Here is a 20,866-nt window from a genome sequence, read left to right as displayed (position 1 = left end):
GCAGTACCAGCTCTTCGTTGTGTAAGAGCTTCCTTAGAATAAGTAATAAAAATTATTGCTCACTTGATGTCATCTATTTATCGTTTATTGCATTTTGTTTGTGTAAGCAAATAACTAAACAAGTAGCTTCCATTGTATGTGATTTTTAAAATTAAAATATATATATATATATATTTTAATAGAGTATATTCTGAGTTTAGAACTAAGAAATCAGTCATACTGAGAGCATACGTCTTGAAATGACGTAAGTAGTTCTCTATGATGCAAAATATATCAAACTTCATGTGGTTGGCTAAATAGAAAACCATGAATTTGGTAAATGTACTAGTTAAAAGTCTATTATTCTTAAAAATAAAGTGCTTTTCCTGGCTAGTGTTTGTGAACTCATTTTATTTCTTCATTTTTGTCCATATATTACGTTTTTATCTGATTCTTTTAAGAAATTGTGTTTGGAAGAAGTTTCAGACGTCACAGTACTCTTGAGAAACCGTTGAATCATGCTTACCGAGAAGATATCTCTCTCAAAATTCCGTGTGTGTGTGTGTGTTAGAATAACTGGAATTGTTAGAAATGTATGTATGATTTGCACACACTTCACAGAGAAAATGGAGCCAGTTGGATATCATTTTGTGGTGCTTGCGATCAGATTCTAGCATCCATTTTGATATCTTGCTGCGGTCTATTAATATCGTCGAACTTTTCCAAGCTGATTTGGAAGTTTGTTAAACAATTCATCTATTTTTCTTGTTAGTTCATTGACTTATATGTAAATGAATATTACCATCAGTGAATATGTATTTACATCTTTTGCATTGTAACACCGTGTATGATGCATGTATAGTTCTGATCATGTATTGGAAAAAAAATATATAATAGTGTTATCTTCAAGTAAATGGCAAACAAGTGTCTATAAATTTTCTCAGAGACTCAATGATCAGCCAAAAAGAAAGATAAAATAGTAAGCATTTGATATTAAAGTTATCTAAGAGTATTATCAAAATTATTTTTCCCATTTTGATACTGAAATGACTATTTTGTTCGAGGTAAAGAAGGTAAAATTATAGTTGTCTAATATTTCTTAGCCTGGGTGCACATCAGTAAAAAGTGTAGTGAAAATACAAAATTACCTAACTTGTCTTATATACATTCAGCTGAAATTATGAAATGTAAATGTAATTGAAATACAGTAAATTGTAATTAAAGTAAATTATTTGTATTGTTAGGTGAATAACAAATAAATCTAATAGACTATGATAGAAGAACAATAGAAATAAATGTGGAGCTTTTAATAAATGCTTGCAGGAACATGGATTTAAAAGTAAATGCAGAGAAAACTAAATAAGTGAAAATTCGCCGGGATCGTAATACTACAAATTATGGATACGTCAATATATCAAACAATACTATAGACAAAGTGATACTTTCAAATATCTAAGATTGATATTAACAGACCAATCGACCAGACCATATCTACGAAGAAATTAAAATGTTGACTGTAAGCAGAGAATTCGTATTTTATTCAGTTCAAAATCTTTTGTCGATGATTTTTAAGCTTAAAATATATAAAATGACATTCACACCTGTTGTCCTGTATAGTTGCAAAACATGGTCGCTAACTCTGGAAGAACGCAAACTGAAAGTACTTGAGTACAAAATACTGAGGCAAATATTCGGACGCAAGGGGAACGGGAATGCGGAAACTTCAGAACGAGGAACTGCGTAATCTACCCCGTTTGCCAAACGTTGTTAGGCAAGTTTAGAAAGCTCACGTGATGTAGCAAGAATGAAATTAGGAACTATCTCAAAACTTTAACAGCAAATCTAGTTGGAAAACGTCCAGTAGGAAGATCTAAATGCAGATAGAAGGACAATATCAAAATGGAATATAGGAATACAAAATAGAAACTGAATCCAGTTTGCTTAAGAACAAAAGTCAATGCAGAGCTTTTGTGAATGCGGTATTGAACCTCCGGGTTCCGTAGGTTGTAGAGATAGTTTAAGTGAATAATAATGATAAAAATTCAAGTGTTAAGCCTTTATTTATGAATACTACATAAGTTAATTGCTTTGGATTTTTCTCTCAATAATATTCTAACATACATACTACTGTGTCTGTTTAGAAGAAAGAAAGAAATGGAATACGGTATACAAACTCTACATGTCTTTTCGACAAAAACTTCCAAATGGTTTGGAATGCAGTTTTTTGTACTATAAAGTGAAATGAGTGTACTGATCATGTATTGGAAAAATTTTTTTTTTTCATCCACGTACTTTTGTTAAGTGCATTTATATAATGTAATTTCTACTTATGTCAAAATAAAATTTAAAAAAGAAAGTTCAAAATGCTCCAAGAGCATTGCCAGATATAACAAAAAGAATAGAGAGATGAAGCGGAAAAGATAATTATAATTGTACATGTAAAAGTAAATCTTTTATCCGCGCTTTCTTCTGTTTCTCGCAAAAATTCGCAAAACATAATCTTTGTATGACTTACGGTTCCCGAGAAATGGCTTCTTAAATTTCCGAAATTCGAACTTTTTTGGCCAATATTTCGGGGACGGTAACCAGTTGACCAGTGGCCATCTGTTACTATTTGGTACCAAAATGTTCACCATCTTCATAGGTATTGATCAACACCAATATGATCTCTATGACTTACGGTGCCCGATATATGGCACCTTAAATCTCCCAAAATCGGAACTATTTTTTGGCCAATATCTCGGTAACGGGAAGACATGATAAAGAGATGGTAATTCTGTTAATCAAAACATAAGAGGATGGTAAACATTTTTGTACCGATGTTAACTGGTGAACAATGGCCACCGGTTACTATTTGGTACTCACCATCTCTTAGGTATTGATCATCACCAATATCATCTTTCTCTAACCCATCGTTACCGAGATATAGCTCCTTAAATCTCCGGAACGGGCAACTTTTTGGCCAGTATGTCGAGAACAGTAAGATTGACGCGAGAAATTCCATCACTTCCTCAGAATATTTCTGATACTCTATCGATTGGAGAACTCAAAATTGAAAAGATCACAAATAACAGACACACCCACACACACATACACACACAAACATTGGGAATTCAGTAACGAACTTTTCAAGTTCGTTGAAAAATATAATAATTAGCTCATTCTCTGAGGTTATTGACACAGGAACATTTAACTCGTACCCATTTTTGGCTGGTAGCTGTCAGTATTACTGTGTTTTGTATTACGACTTCAATATTTGTGTTATTTAGTTGCATTGCTTAATTGAAGTACAAATTCGTGAGAAACAAGCAAAATACTGTAATGGTTTTAGATTTCTTCATCCTATCCTATGTTTTGAGTCACGGCATAGGAAATATACTTCTCAGTTAAGTCCATACAGCCTTGCAGCACGGCCTCTGATTGCAACATTTTCTACACTGATCGAATTTTTTCCCTCTGCGAGTTAACCCTACAGTGGTCGGGTGAAAAAAAGTTTCGTAAATGGTCGGGCTGGGTCTGAGACCCAAGAAAATAAAACTGCATAATTAATTTATAACCGAAATTTTTTAAAATAAAAACATACTTTTATGTAATTACAAGTATTTTTGAAACAGAAAAAAAACATTTCAGATCAAAACTGGTGTTTTGCTTATTTTTTAAAAATGTTTTTGTATACGTATCTTTGTTAGTAAATTATATGAGCTTTTCTAGAAAATTATGAAAAATAAATACTTGCTTAAATGTTGTTATAGATAAGTAATATTGCAAAAGACACTTACAAGTTTATTTAACATAACCTAATGCACCACCTATGTTAAAATGTACTGAATACCAGGGGGTAAAGTGTTTTTTTTTTTTTTTTTTTTTTTAATTTTTCATTATTGGCAAGATAATTATCTAATGGCGGAGTGGGTGGAGTTTTCTCAGCAGCGGCAGCAGATAACAATTCTTCACTCTTATCTTCTTCTTCACCAAGCTCACTGTTACTATCATGGTCAATAAATAATTAAAAATCAGGATCTGCATCGGAATCATTCAGTTCAGTTTCATCATCATATAAAATTCTATGAATTTTTCTCACAGAAAATGTTCACGTTCTATGTTCTAAAATTGCTCAAAATACCAACTGAAATGTTCTTCGTATATACACACTCAAAAGATGTCGAATAGGTCATCACAATAAAAAAGTAAACTTCCTACAAAAATCCCACTGTGATTAATTCCAGTTTCAGGTTTATTGAAACGTGGACTCCTTCCAATTTGGTTGTTCGAACTTCTTAATAACTAGCTAAAATACTGTTTTTCGCACTGGGGGGGGATAAGGTATATACAATGTATCATTTTTGATGGCAAACAAATGAATGAAATAAATTAGGAAGAGTTGCCCATGCCGATATGAATTTCACACACACACACACACATATATATATATATATATATATATATATATATATATATATATATAATTCATATCGACAGGGGCAGCTTTTCCTTAAAAAATATATATACACAATAATTGTACGAAGAGCAATGCATACTCTGTTGCCCTTGTCAGTCTCGAACAAGTTGCTATGTCAGGGTGTCTACTAAAATCCCAAAATGAAATTTCGTGACTTTTTCGTGACCTTTTCTTTACCAAATCATAAAATTTCTTAATATTTTTTAAGAGCGAATTTGGGTGGGGATTACGCCGAATTTTCATTCATGCGATAGAAACGTACTTTGCTTGCGATTTGGTAGCGTCTAAAGCGATCATAGACATTTTTGGTGGTGAACTTTGACGTTTTATAGAATAGAATTTTCCAATCTGTACTTACATTTGAACAGTTAAAAAAAAAAAAAAAAAAAAAAAAAAAGTGACCCAAAAGCTAAATTTCGTGACTTTCATTACCATTTTCTGCTTTTGTGACTTTCGTGACCGATAGACACCCTGTATGTCCCTTTTTGCCTAAACTTGAGTTCAAATGTCGTAAGGACTGTTGTCATTCAGCCTAGCAGTCCCAAAAACTATGGATTCGACACAAATACCGGTCATTTTGGACGTGATTTTTCAGGCCCCCAAACCTTCTATGATTGATGAGTGCTGAAGTTGGACTTGAATGGCATTGGGAGTGTTACTATTGATCTCAGTGACCCCAGAAAGTACGAATTTGACAATAATATTCGGTATCCTAGTCATTTATAATCTTTTGTGTATATTCCCCAGTGGTGAAATTTAATAAAAGGAGCTTCGTAGGTGATTAGATCTGGTGAAGGGATGTCTGTGTTCAAAAATGTGCTCCAAGTCACTCCTTTCTATGCAAAAACAGATCACACACTATTTCAAAGATAGAACTGAATACCGATTCATACTACCAACCTTCAACAAATGATCAGTTTCTATCTGTAATAAGATTCCAGAGAGGTTAGTCGATTGGCACGTGAACAGAAAATTTCTGTCAATCATTATGTAGTTTCACAGTATTACAAAAGTCTACGGCGTGATTTATTTATTCCATGTGTTCAAGGCAAGAGCAATACTACATAAGTCATACAACTTTTGGCACTCTTTTGTTTGAATAGTAAACTTACTTTAGTAAGGCTTAAATGCTATATTTTTGTAATTAAGAATTAGATATATTTAAGTAAAATATGTGACAAAAGTAAACAGAATATTTTAAGTACTTAGTAATTCTTCGTCAACACATGGTTTAATTTAGGGATTATGGAAGTAAGGATATTATGACAATATGGCCTTGTGTCCATCTTGAATAAAGAAAAACACAGCCTTTTTTTTACAAGGCTGGCTAGAATATTTATTATAAAAAATTAAACTAGAAATGTAACGGTTTCGGAAGTATAGCACTTCCTTCCTCAGACTACACTCTACAACTGAAATCAGAAATAAAATTATATACAATAAAGAAAGGAGATCATTGTTCTTTCCACTAATAAGGAATCACTACTAATTAAAAGTTCACTTTTCTTTTAATAGCACTACCCCCCCCCCCCCTGTGGGGCGAGCGTAACTGCCTTTCACCTGTAAAATTTGATGAGTCCCAACATAACAAACAACTATGAACTGATAATAGCCGGAAACAGCTTTCTAACAATAAAATTCGTGAAAACAAGACCTTGGAAACACCTGCTTGAAATAAAGAGCTAACCAAAATAAAAATTATAAAACTTGTGACCTTTTAAAAGCATTAACATTATGCAGAAAACCATAAGTAAATAATGAAACCCTAAAATTAAGTAAATAACTAACTAAATCAATAAAGATATATAAAAGAATACATAAAGCAAATTAAACATTTTAGTGTCCTTATATTTTACCTTCATGAAGCACGTCAGTGAAACCGGCCATGAAGTGAACTGGGAAGGAGCAACGGTAGTGGAGTATGAATGGAGACAACTGGTTAGGAAGTGGAAAGAAGCTAAGAGGATAAAAGAGGTAGCAGATAAAGCTATGAACTGGAATAGTGGTTATAGTATTAATGAAGAGTGGGAGGACATTTTGCAAAAGGAAGAACGGAGAAAGAAGAGGGTAAAATATAAGGACACTATAATATTTAATTTGATTTATGTATTCTTTTATATATCTTTATTTAGTTATTTTATAAGTTAGTTATTTACTTATTTTTAGGGTTTCATTATTTACTTATGGTTTTCTGCATGATGTTAATGCTTTTAAAAGGTCACAAGCTTTATAATTTTTATTTTGTTTAGCTCTTTATTTCAAGCAGGTGTTTCCAAGGTCTTGTTTTCACGAATTTTATTGTTAGAAAGCTGTTTCCGGCTATTATCAGTTCATAGTTGTTTGTTATATTGTTACTCATCAATTTTGCCAGGTGAAAGGCAGTTACGCTCGCCCCCCCGGGGGGAGTAGTGTTTTTAGAAAGAAAAGTGAACTTTTAATGAGGAGCGATTCCTTATTAGTGGAAAGAACAATGATCTCCTTTCTTTATTGTATATAATTTTATTTCTGATTTCAGTTGTAGAGTGTAGTCTGAGGAAGGAAGTGCTATACTTCCGAAACCGTTACATTTCTAGTTTAATTTTTTATAATAAATATTCTAGCCAGCCTTGTAAGAAAGCTGTGTTTTTCTTTATTCAGGAAGTAAGGAAAGTATATTCTATTGAAAATACACAATCATTGTAATACCCAACCTAAGTCATATAGGAGCAAGTCACTGCCTAAATACTATATAACTTTTCCTCAAACTCCTCCCAAAGCAATGGGTGCATTTGGACTAGCATCAATTGATGTCATATCGATATGATTGGCATCAAGTAGATTACAGTTTTGTTGTTTCACTTCATAGTATTCTTGACTCAGTGTGTAAGAGCGAATAATCAAATCTTTGAAATATTAAACTAACCATTGAGCTACTTTGTACATGGTATGAAGTTGTCTTGAAATAACAGGTCTGAGAAGAACATCGGCTTTGTGAATTTCTGGTAGGCTATAAATTATGGGTAATCCAGGGTTAGAAATTTTTAGAGCTTTACTTGTTACATCATCTAAAATATCTGACCTAACAATGATTATATTATTATTAACCACTACTTCTTGTAAAGGGGTAGAATCTTATCTGATATACAAACTACCTTGCACTTTCTGTAAAACCTTCCTCTTGTACATTTGTCATGGTATAATTATGTATGTTACTTTGTCTGCCTTTATCACCAATTGTTACGTTCTGTAAACCATTTCCTAAAATCAGTCATAAGCCTAGAGTAAAAGTTTTTATTTATTTTTTGTCTTCTGTCGTTACATAGAGAGTACTTAAACAAGTATGTATTGCGGTAATACAATCATATCCAAACTTTTCCCTCTCATTTTGGTCTAAGGAGGCACGGTGGCTCAGTGCTAGAGACTTACTCCTGGTTCGATCCCTCGCCAAGTAAGTTTGTAATGGGCATCGTGTCCGTGGGTTTTCTCGGGATACTCGAATTTCCTCCCACAATATCATTGCACCGATTCTTCCATTATGATTCACTTGCTTTATCATCCGTTTCCCTTGGCCTAAAGGGCATATTCATGGGGCGTTAAAGTGAAAGATTGCATTTAATTTTTCATTGTGGTCTAACATTTCAACAACCGTCTCTCCGGATAAAATAAATTTCATCGAAGGTTTGTTGGGGTTAGGACTATATCTAAGGCCTATTCTAAACAATTCCTCGAATTCCTGATGTACCGGTAAATTCTGTTATTAGATTATGTTCCATCTACTTTTTCAGTTTTTTTTTAACCGGTATTCTCTTTCATTTATGAGAGGAGAATGACCACAGATTTTAAATTATGTTTAGGTTCAGGCCAGATTAGGTGTTCACCCCGACGTTCTTCATTCCATAGTACAACAACTCCAACTTTGTGACTGGGCACATTATCTCCTGGAATAATGCACCATTGACGGAAACTTCTGGGCCATAGAATCTATATGATCCCCTAAAATGATGATGTAACCATGGGCAGTGACGCGACCGGTAATGTCAGTAGAGGACCCACTGAAAACAGCGGATCATACCTTCCTTTGGGCGTCCGTTATACATAAACACAGCCCGTAATTTGAATGATGCCTCATCTGTCTATATCACACGTTTCCAGTCACCAGCTGTCCATATTGTGCCTTCGTTACACCATTGACATCGTGCTAAAGCCTTATTGTTCCGTATCAACGGTTTTGCCCCTGTCACCCAACCTTGTATTATGTCCATGTCGGAAGTCGCGGAGGACTGTGATTGTCGACACAGGTTGTTTGAGGTGCTGCTTGAATTCCTCCTTGACATGCTGCAGTCACACGACAATTCTGGCCGTCATCATAAAAAGTTTCCATTTCTTCATAGATCTTCGCTTTCATCCTCTTGTAGGAACTTTGACTACTCCATATTCCACTTTTGACAGTTCGACATTTCCACTACATTCAGACTCCATATCTTAAGCAGTTTTAACCTAAAGTCACAACGGTTCATAATTAGTCTCATGATATATTGGGTCATTTCATTCATAACTTTAAGGTAAACAGCTACAATATTTCTATACGAGGACAAAAATTATTGACCAACCCTCGTATGTTCCAGCATAGCTCTGAAATTTCTTTAGCAGTTCCAACTAAATGTATCTTATCTCTTCTGGAAAAAAGTACTTTGGGGGTAAGACCCCTATTCTCCCTAAAGGGGGCGGAATGAATGACATGTAAAAGTAATCTAAACCATCCGTATTAGTATCAAATCCATAGTTTCCGGGGTCATGAAATGAATAGTGACACTTCCGATTCTATTTAGGTCCAAGTTCAGTTCCCATCAATATAGGCAGGAGAAATGGTGAAAATAAGATATCTAAAATGACCGGGATTAGTATCGAAACCGTAGCCTAGACAGGGTTTTTGCGACATGTCTGAAAATAGGCGGAAGTATCAGTTTTACATCCTACAGACTAACACACAGAGAAAACGATTCCAACAACCTATATTTTATAGTACATTATTAAAATCCATTTAATGCTGGGATATTTTATATAAAGGAGGTATTTCCATTTAATTGTCTCTGTTACCAGAATTATCGTCATTTAACGAATCATGCAGTGCCGTGTTTTATTCATTTCAATTGACCCAAAAGTTGTAAACTAACTTCTACTCCATCTAAGCATAAAGAAGGTTAGTTTATCCGAAATAGAGATAAATTTGTGAAATTTCCCATCAAGAATGTCTTTCTTCATTATTCTGACAATAGAAAGGTATTCATGGATTTTAGATTGCCTTACAAAAATACTGTTTTACCATCAAAATACGGAAAGTTCCATAAACGTCGAATGAATTAGAATATTAAAGAAAAATTGAAAACTCTTTCGTTTTGAAATATCCCAAATGAAAACACTACTTGATGTTCGTTATATGAATATAACAAAGATGAAACGTTAACTAATTTGAAGACTTACACGCAGTGGTGCTATTCTATTTTTTACAACCGGTTTTCTCTCGCTCGCTATATATATGAGAGAAATAGATGGTTAGTTCTCTTAGGAAACTAACCATACAAGGTAGACAAAAGATTTTTTAATACCACAAATGACTAGTAGCAACCTACAGAGTATCCTAATACAAGGTGACGTGACGAAATTATGTAGCACTGCGAATATCTTGGAACCGTGTTATCCAAGATATTGTTGTCAAAAATTATTGGAGAGACCATCATCCAGCAATGGATTGACGATTACTGATACTGATGTTTCAAATTAAATAATGGTGTTTCAGATATAAATACCCTCACCATTTTACTCATATGACCACAGTTCCATTCTCGATATCTCATGCGTGCGCGCGCGAGCGTATTTATGTCTGGGTATAATAAAGGGTCCTGCAAACACAAAATATTTTAACAACCGGTTCTAGCGAACCGGTACGAACCGGCTGAATAGCAGCACTGCTTACGCGTAGACAAACGCACCAAATGTATTTGTTATCCCTTTTTGTTATGTCTTCATTTTATGTATATATATGCGACGTCACCAAACTCATTTTGACGAAATTAATATAGGAAGTTTTATTCTCACTTATAACATCTGGACTGGACAATTTAGTGAGGGATCTTAATCTCATTCGCATCAACAAGCTGGGGATTGTAGGAATGGAATTTACTGGGTTCTAGCACTAGAATTTCACTTTTTTTAAAGAAACATACATTAATAATTTTCGGCTTACTATGTTATCAAAAATCCCTCTCTAGTTTAAATATAGATAATTTGGTCTAGGCATTAGGTTAACAATACACTTAAGAAAACTAGAGGTGTTTAACGATTATTCTAAACTTCAAAGCACTATTTTATACAATGGGAAGATAAACTACTAATACCAGTGCCATATTCCGCAGATATAATGCAAACATAATGTCTGTGTATTACAATAACTGCTGGAAAATTGGTGAAGATTCGAAGATTATTTCTATATTGTTAGGATTACAGGAATAATTTGTTGTTTGCTTTGCTTCTAGGGCAGTAGGGCGAATGAGTCACACTTAACTGTGAAAGACTAGCCTTCCAGAATACTTACACATCACAACATAATACTGTTACATACTTTCAATTAGTAAATTCACATAAAGTACTGCTTACTATTTCTACATATAAAAAGGATCGAACGAAAAATTTAGAGCCATGGACAGTTCGACTGAAAATTCAATTCGTACATTCGCAACTAGACTTTGACTGAAAAGTTAGGATCTTTCGTATACAGAAATGATGGTAAATTCATCATAATATACAGAAAAGATAATAGCTATCAAGGTAGATAGGATAACATGATGGATGACTACTTCTGGTAGAGAAAATGAAACGCATTACAGTATAGAGAAAACAATAAATTTTAAAAACATTTATTAAGTTTACAATGCTTTGTATATTAGCTGCACATTTTAGTTTAGTATTAACACAGACACATGAGAACATTAATTCTGAGACCTTTTATTGTAAAAATATGACTTAAAATAACGTGGCTTAATGGACTAACTGAAATTGAAATATTGATAAAAATTATAATTTAGAGTATTATTTGAATTTCTATTTAGTACGTTAATCCAGTTTAACTAACTGTCGAAAATAAAGATATTTATTGATTTATATTCAAACTTGAACATTCTGCAAATGCGTCTCTATCTTATTACATTCTATATTGTCTTATATGCAATATGAATGCATTTCCAAATAAGATTCTGTAGGTAAATAATATTAGTAACAAAATTAATTTATAATTTTCCGCCGAATTCCAACTCACTTCTGTCACACAAAAACCTTACGTGTTACGAACTTTTTATTGTCACTTTCCTGTTCAGGAGGGTAGATTTAGTTCAAGTAACCTACTTTCGTGTATGTGACACAAAAGGTTTAAATTTGTTGGCTTGTGTACATTTCAGGATCGCTAACATGACCGGGGACAGACCCGATGAGTTTAAGCCCAAGTTTAGTCAAGATGGGCATGTCTGCTAGCCCAGGAATTAACAGATGCAGCTCCGAAGGTGTTATTCGGCGTTATTCTACGTAGTTTTTTGGCAGGCGAAGCGAGAAGCGTTGCAATATACCTAGGTATATATCATGCCTGTATATATATAGTGGCGGATCGAAGGGGGCTATAGGGGCTATAGCTTCCCTTGACGCTGAGGTATACACTGGATAAAATGGGCTTTAATCCTGCTTTACACTGGATAAAACGGCAAAATATGGTTTAGCCCCTCCCTTGATCGTATCCTGGATCCGCCTCTCTCTCTCTCTCTCTCTCTCTCTCTCTATATATATATATATATATATATATATATATATATATATATATATATATATATAGATAGATAGATAGATAGATAGATAGATAGATAGTATGAGTGTGTGTGTGTATGTATACACATACAGATGGTGATCAGAAAAAATGGAAACACCTGTAGTTGGCAACACGTCAGATGTATGGGTTGGCAGTGGTGTCGTGGCGCCCGCAGCGCTGGACCGCTGGTAGTGGTGTGTTAGGTCGGTCTCCATACTACGTCAGGCGCAGTGGAACAGCAGTGTCCAGTGGCTGCAGCAGACGGAGGTAGTGTAAAAGGGAGACCTCTCAGATTTTCAAAGAGGGCAAATTGTTGGTGCGCGGTTATGTGGAGTGAGTGTGACGGCAGTGGCTACTGTGTTAGGTGTGTCGCGTGGGACAGTGTCGAAGGTGATGACGGCCTACACAACACACGGGAAAACCACATTGGGGAAGCGGAACAGTGGGTGGAAGAAAATCATGAGTGACAGGTCACGCCGGGTATTAAAGCGCATTGTCCCGCAGAACCGTTGTGCCACTGCGGAGCAAGTGACGGAGGAATTCAATCAGCACCTCCCCCACCCTGTTTCGACAATCACAATCCGCCGCGAATTACATGACATGAACTTACGGGGTCGTGTTGCACGGGCCAAACCGCTCATCAGGGACCATAACGCTTTCGCACGCCGCAAATGGTGCCGCGACCATGCAACTTGGACCGATGAGGACTGGAAACGTGTGATATGGTCGGATGAGTCATCCTTCACCCTATTCCCAACCACGGGCCGTGTTTTTGTGTGGAGAACGCCCAAAGAAGCTTATGATCTGCAGTGTCTCCGCCCAACTGTGAAACATGGCGGCGGCTCGGTGATGCTGTGGGCCGCCATATCATGGTTTTCATTGGGTCCTGTGGACACACTTAGCGGACGAATCACTGTCAACGATTATGTCGCAATTTTAGGAGACCACTTGCATCCTATGGTCCGGATGTTGTTCCCGGACAATGACGCCATCTTCCAGGATGATAATGCACCTATTCACACAGCTGGCGTTGTTGCAACGTGGTTTGAGGAACATCGGGATGAAGTTCAACATCTCCCCTGGCCCGCCCAATGCCCAGATCTCAACTTAATTGAACATCTGTGGTCCGTCTTGGAAACACGACTCCGGCGACGCCTCCACCTCCATCCTCTCTCACAGAACTGGCCGATGCCCTGCACGAGGAATGGTGTAAAATTCCACTTGCTACCATTTACGACCTCTGTGCCTCCATCCCACGTCGCATCAAGGCTGTTCTGAAGGCGAAAGGTGGCCTGACACCATATTAATCTGGTAAGTTGCAATTTCGTTCAGGTGTTTCTATTTTTCTGATCACCATCTGTATATTGCAGCATAACTCACGAAAGCCTGTAGCAATTTAAACAAAACTTAGACATAAATTTACAATCTGCACATGAATATTGAGGGGCTAGGACTCTAGGAGGGAGGATGGGAAGAGGTGGCATAAAAATAATCCAAAACTGTATATATTCGTTTCGAATCCACAATTTTCGGGGTCGCTGAGACGAAGCTCATGTGGTTCGGATTCCATGTTAATCAGTAGGTCCACGTCTCATATAGCCTCGCTGCTGAACGGGACGTTAAACTGAAAATCAACTCAACTCAACACTTATACCTCAAACTGGATTGTTATCAATATGATTAAAGTATTTTTCTAAGGGGTAGAGTGTTTCAAATTTGTCAAAGTAGGGTATCTTGTGGATTTTTATTACGCTTTCATTGAAATGCGTATCCTAAAGAGTAACTCAATATTTTCCATAAATATATGCTTTCGATGAGAAGAATAAACACATCAGCCGCCAGTCACATTAAAAGTAAATGGCATAGAATTGGTGCATTCTTCTTCAGTTACATTGGCGTGGGAGACCCGGTTCGATTAACGTCGGGAGCTCATGTGGTTTGGATTCCACGTTAATCAGTAGGTCCTCGTTTCATATAGCCTCGCTGCTGAACGTGACAAACTCAAAATCACCTCACTTCCGTTACACGGCAAATGATGGTAGTCGAGCGACTAATGTGTACAAATTGGCTGCACGACTTTGGCTTATCCCAACCACACCAACTGGCGACGTCATGCAATTTTACGCGAAATAAGTATTTTGTTACTTTCGAGAGTGCATAGGCACACTTTTAGATCACGCCACATGTAGAACACTAGCAATATAGTCACTATTACATTTTCCCATATGAAAATCATCATACTTCGATAGCACGTTGAAATTGCGCGAAGGCTTGGATGTCAAATACTGTTCAATACCGTGTTAAAGAACTTGCATGCTCGGAAGTGGTACGAATCTACAAACAACTATAAAGTTCGAGACAAACGGTAATCGGATAGCGTTATATCTGGACTATAAACCGAAGTGAGTGTTGGTGAACGGTTGGCTTTTAGTTGTGATCGTTGTTTTTCAGCGGTTCTCCGACATTGATGATGCCTGATTCGCCACAGTTGTTTTCAACCAACCAATTTTCAGCTGAAAAGGAACCAAGTTGACAATTTTTAACCACTAAAAATAATCGTTGGTCATACGGTAAATATTGGTTGATTGAATTCAACGAAATAAGCAACCATAGATTATAGTTTAATTAAAACTAAATACCGTTCGTTAAAATTAACGATTTTTACTATCAGAAGATGTTTTATGTCCCAAAGTTATTTTACGCAAAAAAAAGTGAACTCAACCATAAATCAACATTTTGCCGACCATTTGGATTACTTGGGAAGATGAAGTAGAACACTCCAATTTGATTCTTTTTTGTTACAGACTTCTTGACCAGTGTGATTTTATGAAATTTCCTCCTAAGAGACTCACAATATACGATGGGTAAAGACAGTGCTGCAAAATTGATGAAAATTCGCGTTGAGCATGATCGGAGATAAGCCTTGGAAATTTCGTATCTCTGGGATCAAATTTTCCATGAGCCACTCCCTGAAATCACTACTCCTGAGCTATATGGGCGTGTGCTATTTTGCAGCAACAGAATTCTTTTCTGTGCAGGCAGCGTAATAGCAATTTTCATTTGTAAACTTAGTAGTTTTTATCTTATCTTGATGTCAGGAAACACCTACCAAACATTGTCAGTGTTGTTTTGAAACACCATGTATAGAGTGCATGTGGTAGAAATATTCGGACAACGAGATCATAGATAAGCATGATCACATTGTACACGTATGTCTCCAATTCCAGGAAGACGCCAGCGAACGCCTATTGTACAGCTGTCTTCGAGTGTAGGTGCAGCCGTATATTGAGAATGTGAAAGGACCAGTGTTTATTGAGTTGAACTGCCACGAACGCGGGTCATGACATTTCAGTAATCCATCGGTACTATACAAGATGGGAAACGGAGGGTTCTCACAGCATCAATACTCCCGAGACGCAGTAGCGGATTTAAAGGGGGGCTTTTGGGCTGAAGCCCCACCCAAAATATTGGAGCAAGAGGAATTTGAAATCATTCGCACTAAAAATGCTGAGAATTTTGCTGAAGTAATAAATAAGTTTTTATCTGAATTATGGAAATGGATGATTCGGGCTTCCTGTGTTTGGCTTTAGATATTAACTGCTAATCTTTTCAATGACGAGAGTCGATTGCCTTAACAGCCAAATCGCGAACTAAGTTGTAAAAGACAACCCCAATTGCATTCCAGAAGATTGCAATTTCTGTATGATTGAAGCAAAGATATATTAATTTTGTATTTTTTCCTACTGTTTTGTCGTGAAGTTTGTGATATGTATTCTTTGTTACAAAATATTTCATGTATCTCCCGAAGATTTTTTAAAATCCTAGCTCATTAAGAACACAGAAAAAAAATTACAATGAAATACATTGAACAGTGTAACAATTTTAATAAAATAAACCTTTTAAATAAATTAGGTAGAATATCGGGGAACGCCACTTCTTTGGTTCCATGAACTAACGCACCAAAGAAGTGGCAAGTGCAACTAACTATATGCAAGTGTATATTACTCTATCAAATTTGAACAGCAAAAATGAATTCCACTGTTTTTCTAAATTATTTTGTTCCAACCCCCTCAAAACAATTTCTGGATCCACCACTGCCGCGACGTACCGAAAAGCTCCTGGAAAGAAGGATCATTCGCACCGCCCTGATAGGACGGTGACCGCTAGTGCAATCAGAACTACCATGGTTAAGATGTGAGTGCAGGAACACTAAACAATCGATCGTTGATTGATAAACTATCCCAAGTTTCTTTTGCACAATTATTGTTGACGCCTGCTCATCATCAAAAATGTTTTCGGCGATATTGATAGAATGCAGTGACAAGGGAAATAGAGGTTGATGGTATTCAGTGATGAGAGTAATTTCTATCTTAGACACAGTGACGTCGTATCTTCATGACATGCTCGTATATGAACTTGTAGGTGAGCAGGAAAATACAGCGTGCTCACATTTCTCATATAGGACACACACACACGACTTTCTGGTACTTCGTAAGGGAAGGGACGTTAAAATAAGCTATATATTCGCCTTCATTCAAGGGAATAGCATTAGTACGTAGCAGTGGTGCCCCCCCCCTCATGTCCATGACGCACCCCCCTCAGTTGGCTATCCGTAGGTGTTCTTCCTTGAAAAAAAAAATCTTTTCGATTAATTTTTACACCCTCTCAAACATATTTATATAGATTTATACCCCCCAAATATTTCAATGACGCAGTTTGCGTCATAGCCCCCCCTTGTGGGCACCCCTGGTACGTAGTACCTTCGAGGTGTTGTCAATTACATAATCGATCTTATGTCGACACATCTTCAGCAGCATAACACGCGTCCATATACCATTAGATGGGCAACGACAATCGCCCAGACATGCAGCATCTTTCTAGTTTCTTGCGTGGTTGCTTAGTAGGGTGGGGCGAAAAAATCAAATTTTCGAGTATCGAATTCTAAAAGGGCTCCAAAGTTGCGTATTCGCATGCTAATCAATGAAAAAAATCACGCTTTGGATCTTCAGTTCGCGCAAACGCTCTAAAGTTAGGAAAAAATGACAGAAAGCACCAAAATTTACCTTTATGCGAAAAAAATCAAATTTTTGAGTACAAAACTCTAAAAAGACTCAAAAGTTGCGTATTTGCTTGCTAATCAATGGTACAATAACGAAAAATAATCACACTTTGGACCTTCAGTTCGCGTAAACGGCCTAAAATTTTGACAAAAGAACAAAAAAAAAAAAAAAAAACAACGAAAATTTACCTTTACGCAAGAAATATGCAATTACTTTTTTTATTTCTATAGCGTCTAAGTACTTTATATTAGTTGTGTGAGGGCATGCTTGTTATTAATTCGTTAATGTGAGTGATTTTATAATTTTATTTTCATAAGGATTTTGCAGCTCTTCGCCCATTTGTCAACTTTTTTTTTTTTTTTTTAATGGCCCAGAACTCATCACGAGGAGGTGGCTGCAATTCGAGTTTCACCCACATCCTACTCAACTCTCCGACCAATTAGGGTGTGCTAAATTATGTTGATTTACTCAAGGATGTCTTAAATTCAGATTTTTTAATTAAATTTTGGCATTGTGAGTCTTGAGAGCAAATTTGCTCTAATGTACCCTTCTCTGCTTTCTTGTCCACACAAGAACGACACATCTTTCAACTTCCTGAGTATGGCATGGAAAATTTATGAAGTCAAACTCCTATTAGAATTCAATACTCGAAAATTTGACTTTTTCGTTCCACCCTACTGCTTAGTTACATGTCCTATTTAGGCGAGTACTGTGTGTGTTTTAAACACACTGTATAATATGTGTAGGACATTCCATGAGTATCATGTTGCAGCGCCGTAGCTTAGAATTTTTGTTGGGGGGGCAAGCCCCCTATTTGGGCCCCCTCTATCCATCTTCCTCTTATTCTCTATGGAACTCCCGGAACCTGTGGGCCCTTCCACACAGCAAGGTATGCGGGGTCGTTAGTTACGCCCCTGGGTCCGTTCCATACATGACAAATTAATTAAAGGGACAATATTGACAAATCTCAAATCCATACGAATAAATATTATTTCTAGGGCCCCTAATAGTATATATTTTTTTTACTGAAAAGGGCCCACGACTCATTTTTGTTTTATTGACCTTTTGTGTGCTGTTTTGTTTATGTAATGTAGTGAACCTGTTTGATGGTTCATATATAATTTCATGTTCGTATCGTATATGGAGTAGGAAAATTTTGTCTTAAAGTACCCCCCCTCGAACGGCGGGGAGCTTCCCTGGGGGCAGTTGCCTCGTTCCCCCCACAAATTCTGGCCCTGCCATGTTGAAAACAGTAGAATCTACCATCGCTTTATTCTTGTGTACATAGTAGTTTTGCTGGCATAGTTTCTTAATGCATTATTTCCATCTTCCTCAAGCTGCAATTCGCTCATTGAAGCCTCATTTCCACCTTTAAAACTTTAGTTTCTACACTGTCATAATAATATTTCTCGTGCTACCTTTCGATTTGTATGGAATTAATCTCTATATACATTTTTCATATTTCTCTATCAGTTTTAATTCCACTCGCCACCTTTAAGTTTACTGTGTATTTCCTTGAGTTGGTCGATTTCCCTTCTTAAGTCGCCATCAACTTCTCCAGGTTTCTTTCATCATGGAATAGAGTCATTTGGTTGAGCCGATAAAAGTGTGTGGCTGCAGCCGAGACTACTTCAACAAATCAGAAATTGTAGTTCTATTTTCTTCTTTGAAAGCGGCACACATCGCACAGACATTTCAGTCACACAAACTTAATACTTAACAGCACATGTATTATTAATTTGTGTACATATTTCATTACTTCTTCCATATAGATCTAAATAGTTTGTGATCATTTTCATCTGCTACACACAATATTGAGAAGGACACGTCCCACTGTCCCCAAGCCAGAGGGGCCCATGGTTATATATTTCTGTCCTTCCTTTTAGTTAGTGCGACACTTTTCCTTGTGTGTTCTGCCATCTCTGGTTGAGGAACCCAAGAGGACAAAGCCTCGTGCATTTACGGCCGGTTCATATGGTAGACAGCATATTAAAACAACTCTATTATTCTCTTTTCGGCACAATGCCCCAGTTTCAATTCGTAAAGAAAGATAAATCGTAACTGTGTGCTCTTCATGGTGCACTTTCATGACCTTGTTCAACAACGCACTGTTTCTTGAATGACTGGGTGTTTCAACCTGTTTGTTGGACGTCTACTGAGTTTGTGACATTAGATACGTGACTTTTGTCAATATGTATTGTATTACTGAGATAAGTTTCCCACTGGACACCATGGCGGACATTCTATTCGCTTCAAGTTAATACTATATATGAGAAATAACATTTCAGTATTAAATTAATAAATAGAATGGAATATTACAACGAAAAAATGGACTATCAGAATTACGTAACATTTTAATTTAGATAAGTCAATTTATACTATTATATAAAAGTGGAAGTGTGTGATTCATCATCGACCAGCCCATACTACTATAGGTATTAACGTGAAATTTGAAGATAGTAGTACTTTTGTCACGAAGGTAACCCACATAACACACGACGAACCTAGGACGTCCCATTTTTGTCCCAATTATCCTACATAGTTCCCTGATTATCGGGATAATGAGTAGACATTCCATGGAAGTACTGCATGCGATGTCCTAAAGGATTTTCACGTAGGTTGTCCACGGAACACCCCGAATGCGACAGGAGATTCCAGGAAATCCCACGCCAGATATATCTAGGGCCACATTATCCCACAACTTACCAGTAGAAATCCCTTTGAGGTCCCGTTGAATATCCCGTTATCCGGGATATTAGCAGACATCTGGGTATCTCGCGGAGGTCCTATGAATGTCCCGGGAGCAAATTCGGATGATACTGGGATGTCCAGTTGTCCATTGCGGATCAATCTCAGATGTCCTGTGGACGTCCGTGTGCTATGTGGGTAAGGAATATGGAAAGATTTTTACAAGCATCCATCCTGAGGGGATAAAAGATGGATGTCCCTGGCTTGCAGCAATACTTCTGATGGCACAGTCCACTGACAAATAAGTCGAACTTAAAATAATATATTCCGTCTTAATGAGGCTCTGTATACCTCTTTATAAAGGCAGTTTTTGAGTTAATTTATATTTTAAAATAACCTGTAAAAAAAGAAAAAATCTCTTAATGAAGTAAGTTGTTTTAGATACATTTATATATAGCTGCAGAATAATATTTTCAGTGTTATTATAATGCAACTGTTAGCGTTGAAATTAACTACGTTCATAATACGTAGCATCATGGCAACAACTGCATTGTCGCAGTTCTGTTTGGTCGTGGCAAATTTCAGAACCAAAACAAGTGAATGGAATAGGCACAAGTCCATAAGCCCTAAACGGTACAACACCTAAACTGCAGAAGTCGTAAAATGTAGGGTTTGTGCCCGCATTTTTACGAGGGGCGTTCCATATTGACTTACACTTTCCTTTTTCCTTCTCTCAGACTCCTCTATTGAGCTCGACATTACACTTGAAAGGAAGTAGTACTTAGGTATGCCTTCAGGTGGAAGAACAATACAGAGAAGTGTACTCCCTGGAAAACTACAGCACTTACACCA

Source organism: Thermobia domestica, chromosome 8 (genome assembly GCF_964235325.1).
Source record: "Thermobia domestica chromosome 8, izTheDome1.hap1.1, whole genome shotgun sequence".
Classification (NCBI taxonomy): Eukaryota; Metazoa; Arthropoda; class Insecta; order Zygentoma; family Lepismatidae; genus Thermobia; species Thermobia domestica.
Note: the sequence above shows the minus strand (reverse complement) of the source record.